General features: G+C 36.0%; 1 long non-coding RNA gene across 1 annotated transcript in view; it reads right to left on the reverse strand.

Moving 5' to 3' along the window:
* Window positions 1-881: 881 nt before the first annotated feature.
* The window catches only part of LOC131406922 (uncharacterized), a 132989-nt gene continuing 112083 nt past the window's right edge, over window positions 882-21787 (reverse strand). The window contains exons 2-3 of the long non-coding RNA XR_009220400.1: window positions 21271-21354; window positions 882-964 (exon numbers count right to left, since the gene is read on the reverse strand). This is a non-coding gene — a long non-coding RNA (uncharacterized LOC131406922). The remainder of the gene's footprint in view (window positions 965-21270; window positions 21355-21787) is intronic.

The raw sequence follows: 21787 nt of genomic DNA on the forward strand, positions 1-21787 counted from the left end.
TTTACAAAATTCCATATTACAGGTAGTCAATAAGTCTTCAATAATACTGTAAAATAGTGAATGAAACAGGAGAAAGGATATGCAAAGGTAAGAGACATTTTTTGATTATCCATTTTGTGGCAGGCAGGATTGTAGACATTTTAACCTAAATTTAATCTACATATCTAAAATATTATTTGGAATTATCATTCATATTTTTTTAAACTGCAGAATTAAAACTCATGACATTAATAATTTTCCCAAAAGAATAGGTAATAAACAATGAATTTAATATTTGTTCTGTAAAAATCCAAAGATCACTTTCCATGATTATCTTCTAGGTTGAATGCACATTACTATGCTCTGAGAAAAGCTGTAATGATTTAAGTATATTCATTTTCTCTACTGATAAAACAAACTACCACAAAGTTAGTGGTTTTAAACAACACAAATTGATTATCTCACAGTTCTATAACTCAGAAGTCCAACTTGGATCTCACTGGGTTAAAACCAAGGTGTTAGCAGTTCTGTATTCCCTTTCTGGAGGCTCTAGGGGGGAATTGGTTTCCTTGCCTTTTCCAGCTTCTAGAGGCCACCTGCATTGCTTGACTCATGGTTCCATTCCTCCATCTTCAAAACCAACAATATTGCATGAGAGAGTCTCTGCTCATTCTTCCATGGTCGTCACAGTTTCCTCTGAGCACCACAACCAGGAAGGGTTATTCGATTTTAAGGGCTCGTGTAATGAGATGGGACCCACACAGATAATCCGGGATATTTTCCCATCTTAAAGCCCTTAATTTAGTCACATCTACAAAGTCCCTTTTACCATGTGGAGTAACATATTCACTGGTTCCAGGGATTAGGACATGGACATTTTTGGGCATCATTATTCTGCGTACCACAAAAAATAAAGTTGACATGGAAAGCACAACCCATGGGAGAAAAACACTCCTTGGACTTCATCAAAATGAAATATTTTGCTCTGTGAAGACATTGGTAAGAAGATAAAAAGCCAAGTTATAGTCTGTGAGAAAATATTGGCAAATGATATATCCCAAAAAAGACATGTATGGAATATTTAAAGAACTCTCAAAACTTAGTCACGAGAAAACAAACAAGCAAATTAAAATATGGGCAAAATATTTGAACAATATTATATATTGTTACAAAAGACATAATATTAATATAAAGACTTACAAAAGAAGATACATGGATGGCACACAGAATATAAAAAGATCAGCGTAATCACTCACTAGAGAAATGCAAATTTTATCCATAGTGATATGCCATTACACACATGTAACAAATGGCTGTATCAATAACAGCAGCAACAATGATAATAATCATAATAATATTATAGCATTATACAATATTATATAATAATTATAATAATTATTATTATAAAAACAGACAATATTAACTGCTAGTGATGATACTGAGCTCCTGGAAGTCTTATTTTTTGCTGGTGGGAATGAAGAATGGTACAGTCAGTGTAGAAAAAATTTGACAATTTCAAAGTTAAACATTTTTACCATACAATTCACTACTTGTACTCTTAGATGTTTGTTTACCTTAGAAAAATGAAAATTTGTTTTCACAAAAACACATATGGAAATTTTTATGGCAGCATTCTTCACAATCACCCAATACTGGAAAGTACGCGAACATCCTTCACTGAGTATGTGGATAAACTGTGGTCCATCCATACAATGAAACGCTGCTCAGAGACGGAAAGGAATGATCTGCTGACGCACACAACAACATGGACAAATCTCAAACTCAGTAAGCTAAGTGGAAGACCCAGACTTCAAGGTTACATACTGTATGACTCAATTTAAATGACATTCCAGAAAAGGCAAAGCTATAGGGAAGAAGGAGAGATCGGTGGTTGCCAGAGGTTGGGGAGGGGGAAGGAGTTGACTCTAAAGGGGAAGCACAAGGGAAATTGTGGAAGTATATCCTGTTCTATGCAATAGCCTGATTGTAGCAATAGTTATATGACTATGCATTTGGCAAAATTCACAGAAATGTGTAACAGAAAAATAAAGTGATTTGCAATGTGTATGAATTTAAAAAAATTTTTTAATTGAAGAGAAGCAGATTAAAATGCTGGAATTAATATACCCACTAACAATAATAACTCATTTAGAAAAGACGTTAAAAAGGAAATGAATGACTTTCATACACTAATGGAATGCAAATTGAGTAAATTACTGTGGAAAACTCTTTGTATTATCTATAAAAATAAATATATACATACCAAGCAGTTCTTGTGCGTATGTCTGAGAGAAATGCGTACATTGTACTCATAAAGACATGCAAAAATTTTATACCAGTGTTATTAATAATAGCTCCAAACTGGGATCAGCCTAAAGGTACATCAGTAGTTGTAGTGGTTAACATAATAGCAGTGTATCATGAAATAAAATGTTATGCGGCAATGAAAATGAACGAGCTACTTGCTACATGCTGCAACTTACAAAAATTTCACAAACTGAATATGTAGTGAAAGAAATACATTCTCGAAGGTTGTATTTTCTAAAGTTGACTGTAACAATATTTTTAGTATCACATGCTCTTCTAGAGCCTTGCCTTTCCTCCACCAAGAAGTGGAGTCTAGTTCAAGTACCTTGAATCTGTGCAGGCTTTACATTTTTCTGTCAACACTAAAAGATGGCAGAGGTGACAATACCTGACTTCCAAGGTAGGTCACAAAAAGAAACTCAGCTAAATATTCCAGGAAGCTAGAGGAAAGGAGATCTATTTTATGTAGGGGTATAAAGTTTAACAAAACTAAACTTTCTCATGGTATCATTAAAAATAGAAAACTTTCTGAATGAACTGGATAATCTAGTTAAGAAGGTTCCTGGCAGAGTTCTGAGGGCTCTGTCTGGCTTCTTCTTGATGCCTACAATAAAATAAGAGATGAGAGAGGTGGTCTAAAGAATAAATTATTCACTTCCCAAGTGAAATTAGAAGGAAATATAAAGGTGCCAGAACTATTATTATTATTTTTTAGCTAGCAAAGGGTTCTTAAATTAAGAAATGACTTCTGAGCTAGGATCAAACCCAGGGTGAGACTGAGCTCTTTTGTCAAGATCTCTGAAAGACCTAAGGTACAGTCTCATAGAACTCTTCACACAGACAAAAGGCTGTCTGAGAATCTTCAGAAAGTGCCTCAAGACTCTAAATATTAAGCAATAGAACTTCTAATAATCTTAAGGACATGGTCCATCATCAGTCTCACATAGAGCTCTAGATAGAGAAGGTCCTCTCTGAAAGAGATTTGTGGACCTGGCTTTTGTCTAATTGAGTGTACTCTATTAATAGTCATAGATATCCACAGAATTTTCAGAGAATTGTACTAGTGAAAACACTACCAGCTTGGACTAAAGGAAAAAAGACAGTCCAAAGGAAAGCAGGGCTTATGGCAGGCCTTTAGATCATCAAACTACTAGAGGTAGAAGGCAAACTAACAAGAATATTCTGTTGAAATCACAGGCAACTTCTTACGGACAGGGAAGGATGACTCAGGGCAGAACCAAGACACTACAATTTCTTGAGAGACTCCAAGCCCAAACCACCCAGCCAAGCCTTTCCCCAATTCCTGATCCAGAGAAAGCATGAGAGATCATAAAATTATTGGTCTTAATTTAAACTACTAAGTTTTGAGGTAATATGTCAGTAGCAATACATAACTATAATACACATAAGATAATATGTACTGTGTAATATTGTGTGTGTGTGTGTGTGTGTGTGTGTGTATGATCAGGCAAAAATAATGTGGAAGAAGTCAGGGGAGTAGATGTGGATATTTTAGGATAGGAGGGGGCTAGAAAGTAGGAAGAGTCTGAGAGGGGCCTCTGAAGTAGGGTAATATTCTATTTCTATGCATGATTGATAAAAACACAACTGCATTTATTTTTTGCTAATTCATTAAGCTGTAAACTTATGACTTGTGTATGCCATACTAAAATAAAAATGTGAAAGAAAGAAAAATAAAATAAAAAATCCATGGTGCCACTGATAAATTAGTGAGGCTAAAACACCTGCAAAAGATTTATATGGTGATAGACATGATTAGAGTTGCTCCAAGTCCAGAATCAATGAGATTACGGTAAAGGAGAGAGTGATATCACTCAGCCAGTGATTCACAGCCATCCATTTCCAGGCTCTTGAGTGACAAGAAGAGAAGGATGTCTACCAGTTCCCTAGCTGCAGATGTGGACAGGGAAGAATGTTATATATTTTCTGTGTTGCTCACTCTTTCACCAGTGCACTCTTCCATGCCTTCACCAAGCACCAAAAAGCAAGTATCTATTGTATCTGTCTCCTTCACTAACTACCAAACTCCATTCAGGTGTCTCTTAAATAGGTAAGTTATTTTATGATTTCCTTTTGCTAATATTATTAGCATTCTTTATGTCTCTTTAACGTGATATTTTATTGTTAGTTTATATTATAGCACTTGTTAATAAACATTAAGCATAGTAGAAGAAAAATATAATTCATATTTGATATTTTTCAGTGCATTTGTATACTATACGCAAAAGTGCACATTAATGAGTTCATTAGTTGTTAGATAATTAGGTAATTACTTTTAAAATAGGTTATGTTATGCATATATGTTTCATGAATTGTCAAGTGAATGCATAAAAGTGTTTTAGTGGTATTTGGGAAAAATTTTTCATGGTGTTATACTGCATTATTATTTTTCTCCCTTAATTAAATAGGGTCTGCTTCCAAAAATTTAACGTATAACATATCTTAGTAATGGATTTAATTTGGATAACAATGGGGACCTGTGAATAAGAATCTCCTATAATCAGTAAGAAAGAGACTGTCAAACCAAGAGAAAAATGGGAAATTTGCAGGTTCATAAATATGCAATTCACAAAAGATATATTGGTAGGTTGTGTTGTAGGTAGAATAATGTCTTCTGAAAAATGACTGCATCTTAATCTCCAGAAACTGTGAATATGTTACCTTACATGGCAAAAGGGACTTTGCAGATGCCTTGCCCAAAGTCATGGGTAGCCTGCATCTATGACTATTCAGTGCAAGGGTATAAAGTCCCAGCCCACTTGCCATAATACAGAACAACTCTGAAAGACCATCATAGCTACAGATTGTGCCAAGACCTTTGTTAAGAGTACATCACAGCTCAACTTCTACCTCTGTTCAAGCCTACATCCTTTTCCTCCCTTCCATGGGTATTGAGCTCAGAGGCGCTCCTGAATTAATATCCTGTATGTTAATCTCCATCACAGGATTTTCTCCGTGGAAAACCAAATCTGCCACAGCTAGTGTGAGTGGTGTGTGTGCAAACATGTGCAAGAAAAGAAACTGAGTGAAAGCCACATCTGTGTTGGTACAGAGGAGACAGAACGGAACAGCAGTGGAAAACATTAAGGGTCCTGTAGATTCCAAAACAACAAACGAGAAGTGAACCTGAGAGCCTAAGGACATAAGAGAGTGATATCAGTGAAAATGGCAGAGTAAGAACCTCTGAAAATGTACTCCACCATAAGAACTCAAAGATTGTTAGAATCAACTTTTCCAGAACTCTGGAAATTGACCAAAGGTTTGCAGCACTTGGGGAGCATTTATTCAAGAAAAAGAGCTGAATCTCGGTAAGAACAGTGAGCTTTGCACTCTGGGGAGTTCCTCCACTCCCCAGATCTGTGGCAGCCTTGAAAACTGAGAAGGCCCTACACTCTCACTCTGGTTAACCCTGAGGATCTGCACAAGTAGGAAGAGCAGACTAACGCAGACTTTGCAACTGCCAAGTGCTGAAGGTATGCCCCAACATGCACACAGAACCTCTTGGCAAACACAAGAGCCTTCTTAGTTCTACGATTTAAGAAATCTCTCTCCAATCATTAGTTGTCCACTAAGCTAATTAAATACAGACTTCAGTGGCCATATAAGACAAATACAGATTTTACAGAGTTAATTAATACAAGGTGTTCAGTTAAAGACAACAACATCAACTGCAACAAGCAGCAAAACAACAAACCCTGGGGAGGAGGAATATCTGATTTCGAGAGTTGCAATTATTTAAAATTTCCATTTGCTTTGTTTATTCAACAACAACAAAAATGAGACACGCAGGGAAACAAGAAAGTATAGCCCACAAACTAGACAAAAAACAATTAATCAAACTTTCTCTGAAGAAAGCCCAGACATTGTATTTACTAGACAAAGATTCAATCAGCTATTTTAATGTGTTCAAAGAGCTAAAGGAATTGATGTCCAAAGAAGCAATGGAAAGTGTGAGGATGATGTCTCACCAAATAGAGAAAGCAATGAAGTGATAGAAATAGAAGAAGGTGGAGAAGGAGGAGGAGACAGAGGAAGAGGAAGAGGAAGAAGAGAAGGGGGAGCAAGAGGAGGAGAACAAGAGGAAAACAGAAATTCTGGAGTTGAAAAGAACAATAACTGAAAATAAGAATTCACTAGAGAGATGTGTTATGGGTTGAATTTTTTCCCTTTAAAAAATATATGTGTGGTATCGGAATAAGGATAGACATATAGATCAATGCAATAGAAATAAGAATCCAGAAATAAACCCATACAACTATGCCAATTGATTTTCAACAAGGGTGCCAAAACCATTCAATGGGTAAAAACAAAAATAGTTTTTTCAACAAATGGTGCTGGGACAACAAGATATCCACATTCAAAGAAGATAAACACCAACGTCATACCATATAAAAAAAATTAACTCAAAATGGACCAAAGACCAATACATAAGAGCTAAGACTCAAAAACTCTGAGAAGATATCATAGGGGTAAATACTTTGACCTTGGATTAGGCAGTGGTATCTCAAACCACAAGTAACCAAACAACAACAAAAAAATAGACAAATTGGAATTCATGAAAATTAAAAATTTTTGCTCATCAATGGACACTATCAAAAAGTTGAAAAGACAATCCACAGAAGGAGAGAAAATATTTACAGAATATATAAAGAACTCTTACAACAGAACAGCAAAAAGACAATCCAATTAAAAACTGGGCAAATAATTTGAATAGATATTTCTCCAAAAGAGATATACAAGTGGCCAATAATCACATGTAAAGGTGCTCAACATCGTTAGGCAGGAAATACAATTCAAAATTTCAATGTGATACCATTTCACACTCATTTTAATGACTATAATAAAGTGGAGATCAAATGTTGAGGAAGATGTGGAGAAATTGAAACCTTCATACGTTGGTAGTGGGAATCTAAAATGATACAGCACAGAAAAAAATTTTGTCAGTTCCTCAAAAAGTTAAACATAAAGTCACCATATATTCAAGAGAATTGAAAATATATATCTACAAAACTTGTATAATGAATATTCACAGCATAATATACTCATAATAGCCAAAAGATGGAAACAATTCAAATGTCCACCAACTGTTGAATGGACAAACAAAATGTAGTATATCTATGCAATGGAAGATTATTCTGCCATAAAAAGGAATTTTGTATTGTTCCATGCTACAAATGGATCAATCTTGAAAACATGCTAGGTGAAAGAATCTAGTCTCAAAAGACCACGTTTATGATTCCATGTACATGAAATGTCCAGGGTAGACAAACCAATGGAGACAGTAAGTACATTAGTAGTTGCTAAGGGCTGGAGAAGGAGGGAATGAGGAGTGGCTGCTAATGAGTATGTGGATTCTTTCTGGGTTGCTAAAAATGTTCTGGAATTAAATAGTTATGATGCTTGCACAACTTTGTGAATATAATAAAACCCACTGAATTGTATACTTTAAAATGGTGAATTTTGTGGTATATGAATTATATCTCTAGAAAAAAGAACATAAGGCAATGTTCATAAATTATCAAAACAACATGGGCTGTGGACCTCGGGTGACATGTGGATTTCTTTTGAACTATGTTGGTGGATTTAGAAGAACTTTTAAGATTTCCCCGTTCTATCTCCATAGACTTATGGAGTATTAATTCTAAGTCGGCTTCAAAACAATTGAATAAAGACAGGGTGGAAATAAAATCCAGTAATACTTACTCTTTTTGTTTCTCTTGTATCTTGGAATCAGCTCAGGAAGGGGAATAGCATTCATATATACCAGTACTATGTGAAAGTCAGTGAAGATAAATATCTTTTAATAAATATAATCTAGGGGAAAATCTTCATTTTACAGATAAGGAAATTTGGATTAAATAGATTACTTTATATACCAAAGTGAAAGATCTGGTAAGAGGCAAAGCTAGGATTTGAAATTGATATATTTGAGTCTAACTTCATACTCTTCCTACTTTCCGATACTTTTCCTACAATGTTTACATCTTATCCCCATAAATACGGAGGGGAGAATATGCATATCTGAATTAAGGCTCTATTACAGCCATAGCATACTACCAACACCATGTTATCAGTGTCAACATGAATGGGTTGTCTAGTTTGCACATTTGTAAAATGTACTGTCATGTAGGTTGGGGTAGCAGAGCCAACATATCACAACAAGATAAACATGTCAGGACCCATCAATGTATATATAACTAATCACACCATGGTGTGAGCAGCAACTCTTCTGAGGAAAAAGCAATCACAGAAGAGGATTTCTCCACAAGGAAGAGCCTTCATGGCTCCATGTCAGGGATGTTGGTTGCCCCTCTGCTCTCCTAGTGCTCAAAGATCCAGTTTCTTGCCTAAGCAGCCTCAAATAATAGATCTTTATGGTCAATGTTCCGTGGGCTTTAATCCTTTCCACAAAGAAATCTGTGTGCATATTACTAGTTAATCTAGACAGACTAGATGATGATAAATTGTGAATTTATTGTTATGTTAAATAATTCTATAATTAACATAAAATAATTTGGAAAATCAACCTCTGGTCTGTTTCCACTTACAGTACTACATCAAAGCCCACAAAGAGAATGCAAAGGGGCTCATTGGATCTTATCCCCACCCTTAACTCTGTTAAATCCAGGATCAGGAATAACCTCAGTAATCGTTATCCACTAAAATTACTTCTTTAGACTTTTATATTCTCTGGAAAATTTCACGAGTATTTTAATGGAAATTAGGGATGACAGTTTTCCACAGATTCTCAGCCAGCTATGCAAGGGAGTGGAGAGAATTTCATCACCAACGCCTTTTCCTTTCAGTGGCTTTTGTTCCCTCTAATCCAGCAATATGCTCTCCCCAGTGAAACCCTCCCGATCATCACGACGCAGGGGAAAACACTTTCCTGGCTGAGGTCCTGTTAAATTTCTGTGTTTCTATTTTCCTGACATGTTGATGTTGTTATTTGGTTTTGTTTGTTTTCCCCAAATTCTGTTTGGTCTGTCTGCTTCTGTAACTTCTCAGTTCCAGAAAATACATAGAATTATAGTTTTACACGTGTGATGAATAAGTATAGCTTAATTCCATTTTATAAAAAAAAAGTTGTGCCTCTCTGACTGGTAAAAGGTGACCAGAGAAGTTAATAAAAGAATGAAGGCAGGTAACTTCATAAAATAGTGCACTTGAATTCTTAATAGCTTTCCAAATAAGTTACCACATAGAGACCCTAGTGGAAAATAAATAGCTATAGGCTAAGAGACTGTTGGATTAAATGAAAAACTAGAGAAGCAATAGTTCAGGAGAGAGAGTTTCTCTGAGGTGTAGAAAAGGGTTCCAGAAAGTTCAGAGTTCCAGAAAGTTAATATCTGGAGTGTCAATAACTTATCCCAAAAGAAAAAGGAAAAAGAAAAGGAAAGACCAAAATCCCTTCATATTATTAGCCTGTGTAACAAGTCACTGTTAAAAAGAGTAGAAGACTTCAAACATTTATGATGGGGGTTTAAAACCAATATAATTAATTTCAACTGTTATTTTTGCTACAGATACCATATGATAGGGTAATATAGTTCAGATATTCAGTAAGGTTTGACAACAGAAACTGTTTAGTGCTAAATGCTGCTTGGCAATCACTTAGCTTGATAAAACGTCTAAATGCAAAGTGACTACAAAGTGACTATCAGCAGCTTCCAAGTGATAAAGAGGAAAAAGAAAAAAAAACTACAAAATGACCACCCATGAGGATACTGAGGTTTAGTTAGGTAACTAAAGATGATGATACTAAATTTCTAAGCCTAAGGGTCAGATTTAGAAATATGGATATATCACTCACCAACTAAAATTAAGAAAGTATTATGTAAAAATTCCAAGATCCAGGGGCAGATTTATCTGCATGTGAGAGATGTCCATGAGCAGCAGCAGGCGTGGTATTCCCAGGACAGAGAGAGGGAGCTGAGTTTCTTATATAGAGCCCCCCAGTCAAATCTTTGACTGCCCTCCAGAATCAGTGGCAGAAGAAAGTTCGCCACTATTACAGCCACACTTATGGGGGTTGAACTGAAGCTTGGAAGCTCTAATCAACAAAAATGAGGTCTTGAAGTTAACTACACATCCATTGCCTGCCTATTCTCCAATAGAGGCTTCAAAATACCCTCTTGGGGGTTAGTTAGTAGAGGTAATCTATTAGTCATCTATAGCTTGTCATCATATCATAATACATGGGTCTTAATACATGTTTGAATTTTATCATTTGCACATTAAAGTCCTCTTCCAAATTTGAAACAAACACTAGGGCAATATATACAGTTAAAAGGAAATCTGGAAAACACATGAATGGACTTAACTTTAAAATTGTTTCTGGCTAAAGCAGCTAGAATTATGTCATCCATCCTGCCTTTAACACTTAGCCTGATAAGTTACAGAAGATAATGAAAGTTCAGAGCAAAAGCAGAAATACTGAGACTGCCCATGTCAAAATCTAGAGGGAATTTCCACTAAATTTACACAATTGGAGTTGAAGTCAGAAAATACTACTGGCTTTACTTCATAACATAATTAGGATTTGTTTTAGAAGGAGAACTAAATTTAAAGATTTGAAAGATAAATAATATGTTTTCCATTACCTTCCTTTGATGTATTAATTTTTAAGAGTTAAGATTTTTATTTCAAAATTATTTTAAATTTATAGAAAAAGCATTTTAATATTAGAGGATGCACAATAAAAGTGAGTCCACCCATTTCTTTCACTTCCGATTTACAAGGGGTAAACTCGCTACTTTTCACTGTGCATATGTGTGTGTGTGTGTTTGTCTGTGTGTGAGAGAGGAAGACAGACAGACACAGAGAAGCAGAGATAGCAAGAGAGAATGGAAAAAATCCAAGAGAATATTTGTTATTCATTTTTTATAGAAATATTTCCCAAACTCTATAATTAATTTAAAAATAAATGTAACAATATATTGGGGCTGGCCTGGTGGCATAGTGGTTAAGTTCATGTGCTCTACTTCAGTGGCCTGAGGTTCACAGGTTCGGATCCCAGGCGAGGAACTGCACCCACTCATCAAGCCATGCTATGGTGGCGTCCCACATACAAAATAGAGGAAGATTGGCACAGATGTTAGCTCAGTGACAATCTTCCTCAGCAATAAATAAATAAATAAATAAATGAAACCATATATTAAAGTTATCCATGTAGGAGTTATGGGTCCACTTCATTCATCTTAGTAATTGTATATTATTCATCACATCAACATATTTCTTTTAATTAACCATTGCCATTGATGTTTATCATCAATATTAATGCAGTGCCTATCTATGCACATAAGGTCTGAAATTGCACTCTTAAATTTTGAGATGTGCTGCAAATGTGCTTTCTAAACCAGTTTCCACTTCCATCTGAATTTATCAGGTTGTCTTTTTTCATCCAGACCATGACCTACAGTGAATATTGTAGCTTGAAAAAAAGCTTTAAAAAAATTACCATTATTAGAAAAATTCCTTGATATCAGGAATCAGAAAAGAATGCTTGTTCAACTATGTTTATTCAGCTTTGCACTAGAGATCCTGACTGCTGCAGTACAGCTAGAGAAATATGTAAGAGGCATTGGAAGTAAAAGGAAGAAATAAGACTATCATTATCAGCAGACGACATGATTTTATCATAATGAATCCACAAAAATATGCAGGAAAATTAATAGAATTAATACATGAATGTAGCAAGATCACTTAATACAATGTAAACATAAAACAAAACAAAGTATAATCTATATACCAGAAATTTTTAAAAACCTGAAATATAAAAGGTTACATTTTTAAAATGCATTCTAGAAGAAAATAAATGTCTAGGATTAAATCTAACAAAGTTATGTCACATTTCAACATTAAAAAACACAAAACATAATTGATAAAAGTTCAAGAAGACCTAAATAAATGGAAGAATGCACCATTTTTATTATTTGGAAACTGAATATCTTAAAGTTCTCAATTCTCCTCACAATCTATAAATTCACCATTGGAGAATTTACAGTACATTACTATTATCAAGACATTTAGAAAATTATAGTACTGTAGACAGTATGGAATTGGACAAGAATAAACAAATAGACCAAGAGAACTGAATAAACTCTGGAAACACACATACATACATGTTACCACACAAAGGGCACCATCTGCTCACTACAAGACAAAAGCCAATCATCAAGAGGCAAGATGGTGGAAAATAAAGGGCGGTTTATTACAGCTTGCTAGCAAGGGGGAAGGTGGCCAACTAATGTCTCAGAAAACCATCTTAAGGTGGCACAAAATCTTACAGCAGTTACATAGGTCATAAGACTATGGGCGGGGGGTGGTTAGGAATGTTGACCTTCTAGTGTTGCAGATTGGTTGTGCCACACCAGATCTTTCACTTTCATTGATGATGGCTATCAGCATAGATTCTCTGTTTGGGGGTCATCTAGTTCCTAAGGAACTCTAAAGAAGGAAGTTGTCATCTTATTCCAGCCCGGAGGTACACACCCAAGCAGGAGTCTTAAAATCTATAGAGCAATTAGATCTCCTGGAGGGTGCATATCCAGCTGGGTTAGTTTGTCAGAGGTCATTCAAAGTTATAATAGGGTTTCTTTTCTACAGTATGGCTTCCCTCATGTCAACCTCATCTTGAGCCAGTATCATACACAGTTACCTGACACTGAAGTATGATGAGGAAAGGTTGGACTTTTCAGTAACTGGTGTTTGGTCAATTGGCCATTGTGATGAGAAAGAGAAAATATTCTTTATCCCAACCTCACACCATAAATGTAAATCAATTGCAATGGGATTACAGAGCAAAATGTGGAAGGTAATACAACAATGCTTTTAGAAGAAAACATAGGAATTACTTTGGAATGGGTATATATTTCTTTTTCACGACACAAAAAGTGCAAACTACTAAGAAAAAATTATAAATTGTCCTATATCGAGTTTAAAAACTTGTGTTCATCAAGGCACCAGTAAAGAGAATGAAAAGGCAGGCCACAAAGTGGGTGTAGACATTTAAAGTACAAAGGGATTGTATCCATGATTTATTTAAAAGTCCTGAAAATACTTTTTTCTTTTTGCCAATAGAAAAAAGACAGACAAGATAATAGAAAAGTGGGCAAAGAACTCAGAGAGTATTGACTGAAAGATGGATATGGAGGAGTAGTGTTTCTTAAATGGTGTGTTGGCTACATGTGTGTGTGCACTTTGTGAAAATTAAAAGCTATAAACTTGGAATCTGTGCTCTTTTCTTATGTATACTTCATTTCAATATAATGCTTATATAAAAATAAATAAAATACTTCTTTCAAAAACGTACATGAAAAATACAAGAACCTCCATTTGGTTTTTATGCCACTATCTGAGCAAGCTGAAATAGAATATATTTTCATATTTTTATTATCAATGTGTATTTCTTCTTCCAGAAATTGCATAACCATGTCCTTTGTTCATTGGATTAATTATCCTTTTCTTCTGGATTTATAGACGTTATAGATGGATATATATAAGTATACATATCTATAAGTATAATAAGATTAGTATTTTCCTTCAAGAGTTGCTGTGAAGCTAAATTGAGAAAATTTTGTTAAGCACTTAGCATTTGTATTATACTTTATAATAATGAATGCTAGCTTTACTGTTAATGTTATTATTACTTCTTTTACAAAAAATATATATATTTACATATACACAAATCAGCCTAAAATATTATACATATTTAAGTGTTAAAAGTGGAGGTGTCTGGGAGGTATATTACTTGAGATCATATTTCTGTTTCTTTACCTACATTTTGCACTTCTTCTAAAATGTATCATGCGTGAATTTATAAACTAAGATATAAACATCTTAAAAAATGAGACTCCAAGAAAATAAAGCAGATTTTAACAAAGTTTTTATTTAAATGAAAAGAATATGGTGGTTTTATTTGTTTATACTTTTATATTTATCATTTTGCATTTATAGTACATAAAATGGATGTATATGTCAATTTCCAAAACTATGCTTGATATAATATTTTATAATTAAAAAACAGTATTATTATATTTATGTATAGATAAAAGAGTATAATCCAACCTCTTCAAATTTAGTGTTACATTGTGATTCCAATCTCCCAAAAGGACCATTTTATGAAACTAAACAATATAATTATAAAATCTATCTGAAAAAAAACCCTTTAATTTGGTCAAGAAAAAAAATTTTAAACATATATATTGAGAGAGAATTTTCCATATCAGATATTAAAATTTACTACATAGCTGTAGAAATAAAAACAGAAATAGCAATAGATCAATGGAACAGAATGCAGGGTATGGAAATTGACGCTTTATATATGGGGATTTGATATATGACGCAGAAGGCTTTTCAATGCAGCGATGAACAGAGTTTTAAATAAATGGCTGGAGACAACTGGATAAACATTAGGAAAAAAATAAAATGAGATAATTTAAAAAATAAAAATCTAACTTTCAGAAATATTAAAAATATCTAAATAAAAAATTAAACTTAAAATGATTGGAGTACAAAAGACCATAAGAATTGAGAAAACCCAGAAGCCAGGAAAGTCAAGACTGATAAACTAATTGTGCTAACATTTCAAAATTTTCCAGAATGAAATATACTTTAACAAAAAAATAGAAAATTAAGCAACCGGCTTGGAGAAAATATGTGCAACGTGTAATTGGCAATTCAGAATTTATGTATCATAAAGAAAAACACACCAAAAAAACAGAAAAAAAGAAAATTATATGAATATTCAATTCAGGAAGTAAAACAAATAGTTAGTAAAAACAACAAAAAATGCTCAACCTACTAGCAATCTAGTAAATTAAAATTAAAATAACACAATATCAGCCTGCCAAAAATTAAAAAGTGATTGATAGTATTCATGTTGGGAATACCTATCATATTGAAGATATACATATGATTCTCTAGCACAAATGCTATTTGAACTTTGATATGAATCACTGAATTTCTTGTTAAAATGCAGATTCTGAATCAGCAGGTCTGGAGGGGGACATGGAACTTTTTATTTCAGAAAGCTCCCATGTGATGTCAGTGCCACAAACACAATTTGGTAAAACTCAAAGATACACTTCTAAAAATATATCCTCGAGTGTTAATTTTGACACATACACAAAAATATATTTACTAGGATGTCTATCAGGGATTATTTTTAATTGTGAAAAACTGGAAACCACCATCTAAAAAGGAATATCTCTATAAACTAGGGTATAACCATTCTTCCAGGATATTATACAGTAGTTTAAAGGATGAAAAAGATCTACCTATACTGACATGAGAAGAGATCTCCATTAAGGGAAAAGATAAAGTTGCAGTAGAAAGTGTGCAGCATAATCCCACATATATTTTGCTGGTTATAAGGGGAAAGGCAAAGGTGTACATGTCAGGAAGGATGCCCAGGCTGTGTGTGAGTGTTGAGAAAAGAGGGTGGGAAGTACTGAGATGAGCCTCTCTAACCACCAGTGTCAGATTTCAAGTCAGGAGACACAGTTCCTGGTATAACAAACAATGCACTCAGTGTGGAATAATACAAATAATTACAAAACCACTTGAGTGATGTGTTCTCTTTATTTTTCCCCCTCTCCTAGTGTTTAAATCTTATGTCTCCCTCTCCTCCTCTCCCCCATTTTTTGGTATACTTAAGTTTTTTGGTTGTTGTTAATAACTCTTGCTCTAAGGTAAATATGTGTGATGTAGTAGAACTGAGTGTAGAATTTAAAAATTTTCTTGCAGCAAAGTAATTAATTACAAAAATATCGACTCCACTCAGACTGCATTAGAACTTAATCACACTGATATACGCACTGTGTGGAATCAAATTTCAAGTTGAATATTCTGAGAAATCATGGAGAGTAAGAGGTGAAATTGAATAAACGTTAATATCGTCCTTATTCTAAAAGATAATCATTTATAGAATGTCAAAAAATTGGACTCAAAACTAAAGGGCAGCTTGAAGACTGCCCACACTAGCCCCATATAAGGTTTGACTTATAGGGCAAAATGGGCACATGCGTACAGTGATAGATGGCAAGTAGACTTTGGGTGGTGAACATGATGTAGTCTACACAGAAATCAAAATATAATGATGTACACCTGAAATTTATAGAATGTTGTAAACCAATGTTACCTCAATAAAAAAATTAAGTCAAAAAAAATAATAAAATGAAAAGCCAAAGGGAAAAAAAAAGATTTGACTTCCTTCTAGGATATGACCAACCATAAAGACACAGCATTCCCTCTCCATGTCTAAACAAACGGTAGGTGAGAATTCACTAAGTCGCCACCAGGATATTTGAATGCCCAATGGTTAATAAGGGCCCTATGCAATCATCAGATTGTACATACATGAAATTTGCACGCAGAAGGGATAATACATATGGAAACGTATTAAAGATATATATTGTGAAGATAGATTAGAATGCATTAAAACTGCAAGAATGGAGAGGCATTCTAAAGGTTATATTAATACATATAAATGGCTTACATTCATCCTGATAAAGAAGTGAATGTAATGTATTTAGTGTAAAACTGAAACTAATAATGTGGATACTTAAGTTAGTGCTCTCTGATGTTCTTCAATGATGTGTTTACTAGATTCCAATAAGAAAGACAACAAATGAATGAGACATGTGGGGGCGGCCATAATGTTGGCAAATATCTCTGAAGTACTAGACTACACAAAGTACTTAAAAGTACTTTAAGGAATGGTAATCTAGTTTATACTCAATTTATTTCATTTCCCTACAAAGCCCTGAGGAACATATTCCATTTGTTGCACAAAAGCCAATTACAGTAATGGGCTGTTCGTAAGAGTTTCCAGCTTTCAGAATTAGTTCTTACTATTTAACAGTACATTTTCAGATGGCTGTGAGGCTAATCATTTCTAATTCTTCAGGAACTATGTTTATGGGATCGGTGTAAAAACTACACCTTTCTCTTAGTGTTTGGTGTACACTAACATGAGCAAACTAACAGAAAAAGAGCATAGAAAGACCTTGGTTTATGAGGAAAACAGAATCACAAAGAATAACTTCATGGTAACGAGGTCTCCTGGTGGGAATATAAATTGTTCAAATGCTTTTATGACATTCCCATTGGAAGAACAAGTCTACTTCAAAGCTAGTTCATGGAGTCAAGAAAACGTGGTCCACAGAAAAGTTCTTAGCTTTGGGGCTCCCTTTTTACTTCTTTAAATGAAACTTACTTAGACATGCAGTATGTTAGGAGGGGCTGCTCTGGTGGAAAAGAATGGGGAGGTTTCTAGATGTTTGCCCCTAGGTCTTGCCCTCTCATCTCCTTGGGATATGTACATTTTTGCTTTGTCCTTGGGCAAGTTATTCTCTTTTCTGGCTTCAGTTTTCTTGTCTGTAAAAGAGAGCAATCTCCCCTTTTCCATAAAGATGTTGAACAGATGAAACTGTGCAGTGTGGAAAAGTCACCCAATACATGTCCAGTAGCCAGCCCTGGTGGTCTAGTGGTTAAGATTCAGCGCTCTCACCACCGCAGCCCGGGTTTGTTTCCCTGCCAGGGAACCACACTATCCATCAGTCGGTTGTCATACTGTGGTGGCTGCATGTTACTGTGATGCTGAAAGCTATGCCACTGGGATTTCAAATACCAGCAGGGTCACCCATGGTGGACAGATTTCAGCAGAGCTTCCAGACTAAGACAGACTTGGCCTGAGAAGGACCTGGCCACCCAATTCCAAAAAAATTGGCCATGAAAACCCTACGAATAGCAGCAGAGCACTGTCTGATATAGTGCCAGAAGGTGAGAGGATGGCACAGGAAGACTGGATAGGGTTCCACTCTGCTGTACACAGGGTCACTAGGAGTTGGAATTGATTTGACAGCACTAACAACAAATATGCACAGTAGGTGTTCATTACATGTTGCTTTCTTTTCCTTAAGCCTGGGCCCCTGAAGCCCTAGACAAAGAAGACATTTTACTTTCTGGGCCCAATAATTTCTTGTTCTGGTCTTTGGGCCATAATCTTCTATTATGATCTGATCAAATGAGTCATTTTAGGCACTTCTTTGGCCGCTGAAGTTTTCTTAAGTCTCCCAGTATTTCTAGTGGGGGCATCATGGGCATGTGAAGAGGGAAAATTAATCGTGTAGGGCTGTCCCAAACATATAGGCTGCTTGCATCTCTCCACTAAATGCCAAAAGTGAATCAGTCATCGTAATAACCAGAAAAAAGCAAATCAACAAAATACACCTACACATTTCCAGTGACCCACAATTCTCCCTACAAAAAACCCCTAGACCCTTCAAAATCCTACAAGAGTCCTTTCTACTTTATCTGTGATCTCACACAGATAAAATGAATAATAAATGAATGAAATACATTTATTAGCTAGTTTTTATAAGCTAGATTCAACTTAAGGTTTATTTAAGACAAAACTCATCTTCTTCGCCTATTATTATAAACGAGATTTTGTTCCAGAACTAGAAGGTGCATGAACATGCAGGCAGCACCAACTCTTCAAGCTGCTGATACTTAGTTAGCTCTGAGAATTAAAAAAAAAAAATTTTTTTAATCACATGGCCTGCATCCAGGAGAAACTGTAAATTCCACTCTGGCTTGCAGGATGCGATCCACCTGTAAACCGGAAGCTTCGAAACTGGAAACAGAATCCCCACAATTCATGAGTCTTTTTGGACAGATTGTCAAGTTTACCCAATCAGCTTTTTTGACTGGAGTGCAACTAGAGCACTTTTTTAATTATAGTGACTAAATTTCACCCTCCCCCCATCCCAAATAACCCTGCACTTCGTTTTATTTAAGGGGGACCTTCAGTTTTTTGCACTGAGTTTCTTAATTCCTGCAGCCAGAAGTTGGAATAAATTCAGTTTGGAGCTCTTCAGATTGAGTCATTTACGATTTCTTGTCACAGCTTCTCTGCTCTAAAGCTGACTTCTGAGTCTTTCTGTTTCAAAATCCGAGTGGCCTATTTTTCTATTGGCTAATTTTCCTTGAAATTATTAGAGAATAATCTTAAGCCACCTCTACTTCTCAGCTGATTTGCAGAGCAGATGATTGGCAAGATTCTCTGAGAGCAGTGAAGACACCACTTCCTGCCTCAGTTTATCAGCCCTGCCGCCTCCCCTTGTTTCCTCTGAACACACATGGGCCCTGTCCCCCAGGTGCCTGGTGCTCCTGAATTGAACTCTTTGTGTCAGGATAGCCACATGTCGTCACACACTTTGGCAACCACAACTACAATGTTCCCCTATAAGATGTGAGTAGTTAATGTATGAAAACCTGCCTGTGCTTGCACTTGACAAAGAGTCTGCCTCTCCCCAGCCACCCAGATCAGAAGACTGTGCCGTCACTCAGGCTGGGGAAGCTGCAGACCCACAGCCCCGCAGCTGGAGGCCATCACCAAGCAGCTGTCAGAGGGAGTCACAAGTGCTTGGTCTTTCGGTGACAGTGGCTGCTCTCTGGTTCGGCTGCTGGTAATGAGCAGAGCCACTGAGAGCTTTTCAACAGATCTCCAAACCTCCACAAACGAGTCCCTGCAGGCTCAAGTAGGATGAGCTCCTCCAGTCCCTGACCAGACAGACAGAGAGTGAGGAAACCCCGTGGCTGGACTGCTGGGCCCGCAATCCCATGGATCCAGAGAATGGCATTGCCCTCCTATATCACCTGGCTCCGCACTTCTCAAGGAAAAAGATGGGGAATATTACTAAGATATAGGAATGTGAGCACACAAAAAGAACTCTAACACATAGAATACAATATCACATGGGTTATAATCGGGACACATAAATATCCCTCTCCACTGTGATTCATGCTCAGATAAATACTTTTCATAGTATTGATAAATACTGTGCTCCCAAAGAGAAATTTTGTGGACTTTTGCCCCAACCATAGGAAGAAAAATACCAACATGCCTCCTGTTATTTTTTAGATTTTTTATGTTCTATAGGCCTTAGTAAATTTCCCATTTGCTTCAATTGTATTTATTCTTCATAAGAGGAAATTTGATGTTAATCTATTTGAAAGGTAGCAAATGAAACAAATCTCATGATCCACAGGAAAAAATATAACTCAGTATTATCCTTTCAGCTATTTAAGTAACTGCTCCTCTCACTCAATGATCCTGCCATAAAAAATGCAGATTCTTGTGCCACACCAGCAGGTCCTTGCCCTGTGAGGGAGGTTGAATGGGTATCACTGACCTCCGTCTGATGACAGGAAGCCAAGGGTCAGAGGGAGGGAGTAGTTTGGTGTTTACTCACAGTGTAGGACTCCTTCTCTTGTACTGGACTGTGCAGAGAGCAGCTTATGTCCTTGGGGCTCACATAAAATCACTGTTCAGAATCCAACAAGGGTCGACAGAATTGGCACCTGACCGTCCAGACCCCATTTCATCTCAGATCTCCACGTTCCCAGTGCTGCTCACCCTCCAGGGCTTTCTTGGACCGAAATACCGTCCCAGCAAGAATACCACACTCCAAGCTCCTAATCTATTTTTTTTTTTAAAGATTTTATTTATTTATTTTTTCCCCCCAAAGCCCCAGTAGATAGTTGTATGTCATAGCTGCACATTCTTCTAGTTGCTGTATGTGGGACGCGGCCTCAGCATGGCCAGAGAAGCAGTGTGTCGGTGTGCCCCTGGGATCCGAACCCGGGCAGCCAGCAGCGGAGCTCACACACTTAACCTCTAAGCCACGGGGCTGGCCCATAGCTCCTAATCTATTGCCTTCATTTTCCAGACTCTTCAACTACTGTTTACCCTCTCCTAACTTTAGCAAAAATCATTGTCAGACTAATAAATGATGACATTCCTTTTAGCCCGCCCTTGTCTCTGTACCTGTCAAACCTATAGCATCCCCACGGGCAGACCTGAAGGAGCATATTTCAGCCATGCACTCTAATCTCGAACAATTATTGTGCAGAGAGGTGTGTGATAACACATACAGACATAAAGCTACTCACCTTACATTTAGAGAGATTCTGAATTATTTTCCCAGCAGGAGGAAGGATTTTCATTAAATCATCAACATTCTCAGTCTTGTTTCCCTTTGTTAACAAGAGATTATATATGGAAAATAGAAAAGGAAAGAAAGATAAATTATACATACTTACTCATACATACATAATATTTGTACTGTACTTGAGTTTTTCTGCCTTTATTCTTATTCCAAGACTTGAAACTATGCATGAGAGACAATAACATTTTGGAGAAGCTGCTCTAGGTTTCTAACGGGCCCCCCCGCCCCGGGCAGAAACCACTCTACTACATCGTGTTGCCTGCGGTTGAGGCTTTCCCTGCACACTATGTATGAAAATGCTACTTAATGTTCTAAGGGATCAGAAATATGTAACTACTGTTCCTAGAAAATTTTTTTTCATAATTGACCAAAATGTGATTATTTGTAATTTAAAATTTAGAAGAAATTGAGTCAATGTTGGAAATAATCTGATATTGAAATTAAAAATAACATTCAACGGT

Source organism: Diceros bicornis, chromosome 6 (assembly GCF_020826845.1).
Source record: "Diceros bicornis minor isolate mBicDic1 chromosome 6, mDicBic1.mat.cur, whole genome shotgun sequence".
Classification (NCBI taxonomy): Eukaryota; Metazoa; Chordata; class Mammalia; order Perissodactyla; family Rhinocerotidae; genus Diceros; species Diceros bicornis.